Source organism: Diplotaxodon limnothrissa, linkage group LG1, assembly GCF_057381915.1.
Source record: "Diplotaxodon limnothrissa isolate DT_005_m linkage group LG1, D_limnothrissa_male_GT1.1, whole genome shotgun sequence".
NCBI lineage: Eukaryota > Metazoa > Chordata > Actinopteri > Cichliformes > Cichlidae > Diplotaxodon > Diplotaxodon limnothrissa.
The window spans coordinates 28,306,764-28,318,986 of record NC_140596.1 but is presented as its reverse complement, the minus strand read 5'-3'; the positions used below and the strand labels follow the sequence as shown (position 1 = coordinate 28,318,986).

At 41.6% G+C, this 12,223-nt stretch overlaps 1 long non-coding RNA gene across 1 annotated transcript; it reads right to left on the bottom strand.

Moving 5' to 3' along the window:
* Positions 1 to 10,574: 10,574 nt before the first annotated feature.
* On the bottom strand, positions 10,575 to 11,719 carry LOC146639924 (uncharacterized). The gene is made up of 3 exons (XR_014906269.1): positions 11,663 to 11,719; positions 11,525 to 11,586; positions 10,575 to 10,897 (listed from the first exon to the last, which is right to left on the bottom strand). It is a non-coding gene; the product is annotated as an uncharacterized LOC146639924 (long non-coding RNA).
* Between the last annotated feature and the right edge of the window lie 504 nt (positions 11,720 to 12,223).

The following is a 12,223-nucleotide window of genomic DNA, read 5'->3' as shown; positions in this document are numbered from 1 at the left end:
CGGTGAGTAAAACGGCTGGCGGGCGAGCGAGGAGCGGAGCGGCGGGAGAGCCAAGGCTGGACTGGGACAAAAAATCGGCCCGGGCATTTTGACTAGAGACCGGCCCACCAGGATAAAGATTGAAAATGTGACGTCATTCAGGGATAAAACCGCAAAGGATTCTGGGAACTTGTGGCAAGAGGTACTAGCGCACGCAGGCTTTCAATTGAACTCAGTTACACAGCGATAAAAAGAAACCCAAAAAAATGGCAAGAAGCTGTTGTATTATTAACTGCAATAACCGGTCGCATGACAGCCACGGGAAGCCGACGGGTAAAGAGATCGTTTTTTTTTTTTTAATCGGATTACGTCGTTGAAGTGAAATTTTTTAAGCCATGTTTCCGAAGTAAGAGCCGACGGATGGTCTGGATATACCAAATATAACATCTCAGAACACTCCAGCTCACATGTTAGTCTGCTCCAAGCATTCCCACAAAGGTCAGAGTTTTGTAGTAGTTAATACGTCATTTTTCTTAACATAATTGGTGATATAGGTTACAAGCAAGTCTGGCGCTGAACAGAAATTGTCGCGCTATGCTCCTTTGTTTATTGTGCATAAATAGTGAATTGTCCTGACACAATATTGCGTTTCGCTTCTGTTATAACCATGGTACATTGACAAAAACATACACTTTTATTCACAGGATAAAACAGTTGTTTTGTATCACTAATTGTCCATTGCGATTACCAGTGTTGGGGAGTAACGGAATACATGTACCGCCGTTACGTATTTAGAATACAAAATATGAGTAACTGTATTCCGTTACAGTTACCGTTTAAAAAGGTGGTATTCAGAATACAGTTACTTTGTTGAAATAAATGGATTACACTGCGGTACTTTCCTGTTTCATTTTGTCGCGGGTCAGGACTGTTTGGGTTTTGTTTGACAGCTACGTGCTGTTGTTCCAGGCGGCAGCGTTATGGTTGCCATGGTTACAGGGCGACGCTCTCTCTCTCTCTCTGCGACTGTGTGTTTCCTGGGTGAGAGAGCGCCTTTTCGTTGTTGTTGTTGTGCTAAGCTAACAGGCAGAATGCTACAAGCATAGCTCTAAAGAATGTAGCATCATGGGCAGTATAGTCCGTGTTGCAGGGAGAATGGACTGCCATACACGTTATGTGTCTGTGAGCGCGAGGAGGGAGAAAAAGGAGAGTGGAAAGGTACGAGTTGTCATCGAGGAAAAACGGGAGCTGGAAACATGTAAATATAATAATAACCACTGCAGCCAAGAAGAGTGCCTGACGAGCCTAGTTGTAAGTAAGCTATTAAGACTCGACTGTACACCGTGTTCGTGTTTTCCTCCGAAAACAATAAGTTCCGTTGGAGCAGCCTTTCAACGCCTCTCTCTGTCTCTCGCAAGAAAAGTTGACCCACACAACAAAGTAAAGCTATTTTTCGGCTATGAGCCGACAGGGACCCCGCCGTATTAGTCAGAGGTCCCTTTACTACAGTTCGGAGTCGCGGACCTTCAGTAATAGTAATAAATCACACAGCAATAGTACATTCACGTTGTTGTAAAAAGCACGATAATATATTAAGTAATCCAAAGTATTCAGAATACGTTACTCTCATTGAGTAACGTAACGGAATACGTTACAGAATACATTTTGGGGCATGTATTCTGTATTCTGTAACGGAATACATTTTAAAAGTAACCTTCCCAACACTGGCGATTACAACATACAATATTATTGTCACTGCTACATTTCTGTAATGCTACTGTAACCGGTTTCTGCTTCATCCCGCTGCAACAGTTCGGCCCAAACAGACTCCTCGACTCTGCGTTGTGTAGTGTTTTTAAAAAGACAAGGAGTCTCTGATCGATCGTTGCCACTTTATTTCCTGAATGGAAACAACAGTGTATTATCAGTGCACAGGCTCGCCACACACCACTCCGCACAGCACACTACGGCAGAACATCTCATTAGCATTCCGCTTTAGCATACAGTTTCACACATTAATAAACAAATGAAAAGTACATAAAACTGGTGTTGGACATGTGTCCACTAAGCACTTATTACACTCGGTGCTCGTCAGATAATCAAACATGTTTTATGTGTCTGTACTACTTAGCTATATTGTGTGCGGAACAATACAACTCACCTCTCGTATGGCTACGGCAGACTGGCAGCGATTACTGCAGCCAGCCACACCGAGAGGGGGGGGGGGGGCGCTGTTTCCCCATTACACTGATATTTGTGACAAGTGGAATAATACCACATAAACACTGTTACACTACCAGAAATTATTTCCACTACTAATTAATTACCGTTGAGCTCAAAGGTTATATTAATAAACTGTTAATGAATGTGTATTTATGAAGACGATTTGTGAGACTGGTAAACTTATGATATGTACAATAGTCTTTCGTTCTACACGGTGCATTTCAAGGTCCTGTACCCATCCGTCGGTAAACTGTACCTGGGCTTGTTGCAGTGACCTGAAGTTACTAAACTTCATGAGTGTGTGCACTCACTCCAAGAAGCGTATAATTATAAATCTGAGCGTGGTGAAAGTTGGGCAGCACGCTGACGTCTTTTGTCCACTCTTTCACTCCTTTGATTTTTTTCCTCGTATCTTTTCTTTGTCTTTTCGTCGAGTCTGTCTTTGTACGGACCGGCATTGTTCTCCTTTTGTTTTGTACATTCCTTTTTTGTGCGGCAAAGAAAAAAAAAGAAGGTATTGGAACCGGAGAATTAACGTTTTGCGGTGCTGCAAATGTTTGCATTTGATGTGGTACTTGGATTGTTTTGCCACGAGTTCCCGGCATGCAATGCGCGAAAATCACGTGATTGTTAAACAAGGGGGAGGGTGCATCCAGCCTCCTCGGCTGTAATTGGTCCAGCCCAGAGTCGATCATGACCAATTGGCCAATCCAACACCTTTCATTATATATACCCTTCCTAAAAAAAAAATAAAATAAAAATCCATCGGCCCATAAAAACAAAAAATCGCCAACGGCCCACCGGGCAAATGCCCGGTATGCCCGATGGCCAGTCCAGCTATGGGGAGAGCGAGCGGCCGAAGCTTGGCCTGTGTTCTGAACTTATGTCAGAACACAAAATTACTGTCAAATTTGTTAGTAAGGGGGTGGGGGGGCTTCTTATTTAATTTTATACATATGTAAATCAAGTATCCTCTGTTCCTCCCTCTTTCTGTGTCTGCACACTCAGTTACTCTCTCTACTTGTTCCCATGCCCTCTGGCTGTGTTTTGAGCGACCCTCTTAGCATAGCTTGACCATAAACAGGCATGAGGAACAGCTGAATTCTGAGCAACAAGCAGATTTAACATGGATGTGTGAGAATGCAAGGTCACACTTAATAGAGTTTGAAGTGCGTCTTTCAGTGAGTAAAAACGCAGCACAACATGCTGTCTGCAAAGCCTCTGCAAAGCCTTGCAGCTAATTCATCCTCTGATGACAAATTATTAGTCTAAGTGGAGCTTTCTGCCCAAGCTTTTGAACGCTGTAAAACAACTGTTAGCTTGAGAAATTAGTTCTCAGGGCACTTTGTACCACAAACCACAACATGCACACATGCTTTGGCACATCCATGCTGATCCTGGTTTGTTGCCAAGATGGGCTCCTCGTTTGTCCCCTCCTCTCTTTGCTCCTCACTGTCTTTGTGCTTAAAACATAAAACGTGTGTTGTATTATGGTGTGTTAGGGTTGGGGTTAGGGAACCTCAGGTAATACACAGGCCAACATGAGGACATTCATGAAGGGAAGGTGAAGTGCTGGTTGGCGAATTGAAGTCTCAGAAGAGATCATTAATCAAAGTTTAAAAGCAAAGGAAGAAAAGGAGAAAAAAGGAAACAAGAGGAGGAGAAAAACCTCAAGGCGCCTGCACTCTTAGCTGGTCAGAGAAGCAGCGAAATGCAGATAAATTTGGGGAACTCTGAGGTTGGAAGCAAAGGAAGTGAGGAAGGGAATGAAAACTGAAAGCCCAAAATTTGAGGTTATTTTTGTCCCAAGTTTTGCCACAGCAGCTCTTAGGCAACAAGACTGAGGTTAAGTGTGAAACATTAGGGTGTGTGTTACAGTTACGAGGGGAACAGGAAAGGAGGAGGCTTCATCAGAACAGCACATTCTATTTTTCTCAGGAAACACCATTTCTTGCGGTGCAGAGCGTGTGACATGTGATGCCCTCACTGTGTGTGTGTGTGACTTTGTGAGTTCATTGTTTGCGTGAGATATGAAGATGGAGACTGCGTGCGCCTTTGAGTGTGAGCATTCTCACATGTTAACATGTAGGACGTGCTGTTCAGAGGCTGAGGGAGCAGGTGTGGTTTTTCTGGACTCCAGTTTTTGGTTCTCAGATGTCCTGCAAACGACTCTAATTAATAACAGAGCTCACTTTTGATGCTGATTACAGTTTTCTTCTCCCATCATCTTATATTACCCACTCGAGTGGGCCAGATGAATCTTAGATGAGTTATACTTTATATCTGGGTCAGCCTCATCAATAACAACACTAATTGTGCACATTCTGGACTATACAGATAAAAGCTCTACTGTCAGATTAACATGACAAATTGCTTGATAACATTTGAAATGAATGTTAGATCGTTTGAGTATTTATCCACATAGCAAGCACAGAGCATCAGTCTTTACTGAGGTAAATGCTAAACTCAATTTGTGAACACCGGACATCAACAATGCTGACAAAAATCTCGTCACAAATGATCTTGAGACAATTTGTAGTGTTTAATAACAATGTTTCACACGGTTTCCCCCTGCAAACACTGATTCTATCCATTATTGCTCGGGCTGTCACTCAGTGACACAACAGTTCCCTCCACTCACGATTTGCTTGCTTTGTGGAAATTGTACTTGTGATAAATGTGGTTTGCAGGCAGGGTGGGAACTTCTGGATATGAAGTGGAGCTGGACACTTGCTGTCAGAAACCCAACTACTACATGCATGCCAGTAAAACTATAATGACTGTCCATTAGCCATTTGATCTACTATCCCTTGGAATCTGGAAATGGCAAAATACACAAACACATGCGCACGCATGCACAGAAACACAGCTGGGAGAACAGAGAGTAGAGGGTCTTCATATATTTTGTGTTTCTATAATTTCAGACATTTCACAGATTTGTTCCACAGGCACTGTGATCACATTTGAACCAGTTATGTTGCTTACATATTTGTGCTTGTGCAGAACAAAACTGCTCAGCCTCACATAACCCCTTCCACCCGCCATCAATTGTGACGATGGTGGGAGGAAAAGTGCATTAAGTATGTCGTCACTTGCTCTCCTGCTGTGTTCTGACAAAGGGGAGGAAAAATGTCCCATTGGAAAAGTCCAGCGCACAAGTCCAGCACACAAGTCCGGGTTGAAATCGGGATCATGGAAAGAACTGTTGTGGAATCACAGGCTTTCTTTTTCTCTTTGAGAATGACCGTTTATCAAATGAGGGGAAGGTTGCTACGCTGTCACCCAGGTCAGCAGTGCAGATGAGTAAATAATTCCACTGGTTTCAAAAGAAAGATTTCCTGTTCCTGCTTGCTGTTTTGGGGAATCTGAGAAGACATTTTATTTTCCTCTGTGTGGTGGATCAGTATCTCATATTTCACACAAATAAAAAAACAAACAAACAAACACATTTTAAATGTTTTACAAAGATACAGCCATGATTTGAACATTAATAATACACCATAATAGGAGTAGTAATTTACTTGTTTGTAGTTCCAGAAGCCCTCATGAACATTGTAAACATGTTTTTCAAAATAGGATTATATTGGGCTTTACTTTTTTCCTAAAAAAATCCTAGAAATTTGGTATCTAACCACATACTGGATAGCATTGCATTGTCCTCCAGTAACACTGTGAGGGTTCCTTGAGTCATTTATGACTTCAGTGCACATATTAATCAAATATGTAGGAGTGCTCATCTTCCATTTGCACAATGTCTCTAAAATTAGAAATGTCATGTCTCAGAGTGATGCACGTGAAGCATATATTTAGGGGTGGATCAAGTGACCCTGAATCCTCCCTTAGTTATTCTGTAATAAGCGTAGGCTGCTAGAGGACTCCCATGATGCACTGAGTATTTCTTCAGTCACCCTTCTCACTCAATACGTGTTAACAGACTTCTCTGCACTGAATCATACTTGTTATTAATCTCTGTCTCTCATCCACAGCATGTCTTTTATTCTTTCTTCCTTCTCTCCCCCCAACCAGTCGCAGCAGATGGCCGCCCCTCCCCGAGCCTGGTTCTGCTGGAGGTTTCTTCCTGTTAAAAGGGAGTTTTCCCTTCTCATTGTTGCCAAAGGCCTTGCTCATAGGGGGTCATATGATTGTTTGGGTTTATCTCTCTATGTGTTATTGTAGGGTTACCTTACAATATAAAGCGCTTTGAGGCGACTGTTGTTGTGATCTGGTGCTGTATAAATAAAACTGAATTGAATAGAATAGATAACATGTCTGACTTCCTGTTCTGGGTCAAAGTGCATATTGTACTGACAAAAATGCACAAGGCCCAGTAGTATTAGGTACAAGGCAGAACAATCAAAATGAAGCAAACTTGTAGTTTACATTTCACAGAAAGCCACAAATGCAAACCCTAAGGTGACATTAGTGATCATCACTGAACAGGCTTCTATCTTCTCCATTGCTATCTGGTCTAAAAGTCATAAAAATATCCAATATGTGTCACCACGTTTCAATAAAACCAGAGAAAACAGAAATGAGGTCAGGAGAGTCAGTGCGATTTATTCTCTTCGAACCTTTTATCACTGTAAGAAAAGAGTCCATGATAGTTATTGACATCAGTGGTAGACTTCAGGGGTTTCCAGCACACTTAACAGACCTAACTCACGAAAAGTCTCTGAGAGTGCAGCTAGTACAAACACTGAGAGATAAACACTTAGGGCAGAGGATAGATTAAGTACAAAAAACAAACAAAGAAACTTGCTTTTACAGCACAAGCTTGGGGACATTTTGTTTTCACAGTCTATATCCTAAAAAACGTCTTTTTTCCTATAACACAGCACAGTTTGCTGTTTAGTAAACTCTCATGCATAATGTGTGGCCAGTTTTTTACAGCTGTGTTTTAAACCTTTCAGAAACCCTTCATGAGCTAATCAAGGGAGTTTTGGGTAATCGGAAAACTGCAACTCCAGCCAGAAGACTGTTGTTACAATCCTGCAACACAACATTTATCAGCTATAAAAACTCCCCACTGCCAGAACACATCCTCCCATACCGAAGAAACGGTTTATCATCATCTTGCTCCATTTTCCTCGCTTTTATCTTTGCTAAAAATGACAGCCTCAACATGGCATTTAATCTGTTATTAGACTCAATTGGTTTCTCTCAAAATGTAAAAGAACCCACCCACCACTTTAATCACACTCTAGATCTTGTTTTACAGTTTTTCTCGATTGCTAAAACACATTTCTTGAAACTACGCCTCATATCCTCACAACAGTAAACACAAATCCATAACATCTCACTCAATTTCCCAAACATCCTATTTCCAGGTCAAAATGAAGCTCTACACCCAAAACTATTCACTCTTGCTGAAAAACCAAACTTTGCCCTCAGACATCAAACACAAGCCCTCAAAAACACACACACTACAACAGAGTTTTGCACACTGGTACAATTACAGTTTTTTCTGATTGCTTAAACCCTAACTGTGATTCCTGTAGCACAATCTCTAAAACTATTCAGACTTATAGCAAAACCACTCACTGAGTTTGCAAAACTAAAAGCACAAAAACTGCTTTGCACTCAGTTTGCAATTTTGTAACACACACTTTGCAAAACTGTAGGCACAATTCACTGCACAACACTCAATTACCAAATTTCCAACACACTCCTAGCAAAAGTATACACATGTATGGCTATCATTAACACTAATTTGCCAACTGTCTGGCACACTTTCACATGTGAAAACTTTTTTAGATAATTAGTTCACTTTGCAATCAGCCTAAGCACTATAATACAGGTAAGCTGTGTGTGCGGAGTACAATGGAGGGAGCAGAAAGAGTAAGAAGTAGAGGAGGCCGAGGAAGAGGACGTGGAGGTGAAGAAGTAGGATGAAGAGGACGACAAGGACAAGGAGGAGCAAGAGGAAGACGAGGAGGGGGGAGAGGAAGATGAGGAGGGGGGAGAGGAAGGGTAGGAAGAGTAAGAAATAGAATTGCTGATGACATCAGAGCTACAATAGTGGACCATGTCATCAACCGTGGAATGACCCTGAGGGTAGCTGGCCAACGGGTCCAGCCTAACTCGAGCCGCTACACTGTAGCAAGCACCATAAGGACATCTTGAAATGAGAATCGGTTAGTACAGTCACTTCGCACAAAGATTTGTAGCACTGCCATATGCCAATGAGAAACACACCAATACCATTGATGTAAAAATACTGAAATTGTTACTTTACAGAATTGCTAGATGACCAGATGCTGGGGCAGAGGAAGCATGTTCACTGCAGACCAAGTAACCCATATAGTCATTATGGCGGTTGCAAATAATCCTATACTTGGAAATAAACACTTGTGTTTGTTTTGATGTGTTTGAATAAACACCAGTACTTGAAGTTTGGATCCCTCTATGCTTATGGATCTATGACAGAAGTATGAGCTCAAACTGACATAGCCTACCTTGTGCACAGAGAAAGCAAAAGCCAGATGTGTTTTGTATTCATACCATCAGTGTGCAGTTGGCGCATTGTGTGCTTAGGAGATGATGGCTTGTGTGTACTGTTTGATACGGAAACACCATTTTTACGAAGGTGTGAAGAGTTAATCTAGCTGTGTTTGCTTTTGCAAGAGAACTACAATGTTTTGATGATTGGGTGACAGGTTTTCTTATTTGTGTGAAGAGTTTTGCAAAATTAGCCAATAGTTACAAAAAATGTGCTTAAGCAATCAGAAAAAACTGTAAGTTTAAGAATATAATCCACCCACTGTTATCATCTTCAATGCCCTGTACCAACACAGAGCAGAGCAGCTATCTGAACGCTACCCCAACAGAGGTCGATTATCTTGTTAATAATTTCACCTCCTCACTACGTACGACTCTGGATACTGTAGCTCCTGTGAAAACTAAGGTCTCTAATCAGAAGTACCTGACTCCGTGGTATAATTCTCAAGCACGTACCCTAAAGCAGATGACTCGTAATCTGGAGAGGAAATGGCGTGTCACAAATTTAGAGGATCATCATTTAACCTGGAGAAATAGTTTGCTGCTTTATAAGAAAGCCCTCCGCAAAGCCAGAACATCTTACTATTCATCACTGATTGAAGAAAATAAGAACAACCCCAGGTTTCTCTTCAGCACTGTAGCCAGGCTGACAAAAAGCTAGAGCTCTTTTGAGCCAACAATCCCTTTAACGTTAACTAGTAATGACTTCATGAACTTCTTCACAAATAAAATTTTTATCATTAGAGAAAAAATTACGAGTGAATGTGAGTGTGAATGGTTGTCTGTCCCTATGTGTTAGCCCTGCGACAGACTGGCGACCTGTCCAGGGTGTACCCCGCCTTTCGCCCTATGACAGCTGGGATAGGCTCCAGCGCCCCCCGCGACCCTGAAAAAGGATAAGCAGAAGCGAATGGATGGATGGATGGAGAAAAAATTACCAGTAATCATCCCACAGATGTAATATTATCCACAGCTACTCTTAGTACCATCGATGTTAAGTTAGACTCTTTTTCTCTAATTGATCTTTCTGAGTTAACTTCAATAATTACTTTCTCCAAACCATCAACGTGTCTTTTTGACCCCATTCCTACAAAACTGCTCAAAGAAGTCCTGCCATTAATTAATTCTTCAATCTTAAATATGATCAACCTATCTCTAATGATCGGCTATGTACCACAGGCCTTCAAGCTAGCTGTAGTTAAACCTTTACTCAAAAAGCCATCTCTAGACCCAGCAGTCTTAGCTAATTATAGGCCAATCTCCAACCTTCCTTTCATATCAAAAATCCTTGAAAGAGTAGATGTCAAACAGCTAACAGATCATCTGCAGAGTAATGGTTTATTTGAAGAGTTTCAGTCAGGTTTCAGAGCTCATCACAGCACAGAAACAGCTTTAGTGAAGGTTACAAATGATCTTCTTATGGCCTCTGACAGTGGACTCATCTCTGTGCTTGTCCTGCTAGACCTTAGTGCAGCATTCGATACTGTTGACCATAATATCCTATTAGAGCGATTAGAACATGCTGTAGGTATTACAGGTACTGCACTGCAGTGGTTTGTATCATATCTATCTAATAGACTCCAATTTGTGCATGTGTAGCGCCTCTACTCAGGACCAGTACACTCTCACTTCAAATAGAGACCCTAGACATCTTTCTAGGTTCAGGAGGAGGTTTTGTTTTGGAGACTCACAAAAGGAGTTGGCTTGGAAGTGAATAACTGGGACCTTTATTGCCTCAGTACCATTTATACACATATACAACACAATAACCCAAATTGCACACTAATAGTGCATTTTTAAAGGTGAATACATGTAAAACAAAACAAAATAAAGACATTTAAATGGAAGATTTATACTGAACAGTATCAGAGCTCTTTGGAATGAATGAAAACAGATTAAAGTGTTCCTGTTGTGAAGTTTGAATTGTCCAGTCTGAATTGTCCTTTAAAGTCGTTGAAAACCCAAACAGGTGTACTGTAGGGGAATTGTCAGTGTGCAAACCCTATTATCCGGGTAGGAAAAGTAGTGCATAGGGCTTATCTGTAATCCAGGGTTGCTTGAATCAGTTTCTCAGGCAAATCCCACAATCCGATCGCATGGCTGGCCACACCATTTCACGATCATCCAGGATCTCATTTGGGCTGTTCTCGCCGTCAGTGGTTCTCCAGAATCCTTCTAGTAGTTCAAAAAAACCAATCTACACAAACAGTGCAGAACAATCAATTTCTTTTCCCATTTTGTGTTCTTAACATGAGCTCATTAACTTCTTTTCCAAATGTATTAATCACAAATGGCATTCCCTTTAGCTTTACCAAGTTACAAGAGTTACAGTAACTTGTTTGTACCAGTATCAACAATTTTATCAAAATTACATCACAACAAAGAACATCAGCAGCTTAAACTGTAATGTAAACAGTCATAGCAATGAAAGCGACATTCATCCTTAAGGCTTACAAGCAAATGTAACTTAATTCAGTGCAAATACTATTAAACTTGAAATATGCTCATATCTATTAAGACATAACCATTCTAATATAAACAGAGCTATTGCTTCTACTTGAATACCTCCCCGATCGGAATATGGCTTCAGCGGGGTGGGGTGGCTAACAGCTATTAGCAGCTAGCATCGCATCTAGCATCGGCATTGTTTAGCTCAAAGCATTCAACACTTATAACACACTGTAAAGAACAACAGGAGAAGTGAAACAACACGCCAGATTCTCATAGCTCCCGATTGGTTTTTGTTCAAAGGTTTCTGAGCTGAATCGGCTAGTGAAATACATTATCTAACTTAACAGGTAGCTAACGAAAGCACGTGACTCACCGGGATTTTCAGACACAAATAACTTGACAGACGTTATTCCCTTTGTGGTCAGAGTTCGGGGCCTAATAAAAGAGTACCTTATTAGCATTTATACGTAAAACAATCTGGTCTCATTAACCGGGTTGCAGTATTGCATACCAAGATACTTTTTCCATGCGCTCCGACACGTACTTGACCGCCATCAGAGGGAAGATCTCACAGGAAGAGAGAGGTAATACTTCCTGCGCACTAGACGCAAGGTCGTCAGAACACAAGACTGCATCACAGCGCCCCCTTGTGACAATAACAGGCTATAGCCTTAGATTACAAAAAGGGATTTTGCAGCCCTGTATTTCACATGGGTTACACCCTCCCCCTTTGACCCAGCATGAGCACCTTCATGCGTTACGCTGTGGTCTACAGATGAACTCTCATAGTCACCTATCGTATAAAGTGCTTGGTTAAAGCTCTCTATGAGGCTCTGCGCAAAGGAAATTAAGGGATTTCCCAACTCAGGATAATGGAAGCGCCCTGGTGGTCGACGTGTCCTTTCTGACTTACGAACATGGTCATTTTTTTCTGCACTGTCAACAGTTTCCTTATGCTCCAGAGCTACCTCAGGGGTTTGTGGGTTCAGATCAATGGTTTCCATAGCTATAGGAGCCTCTACATCAATGGACGGTACATCAATGCTGTCTTCAGCCACAGCTGATTTTTGAT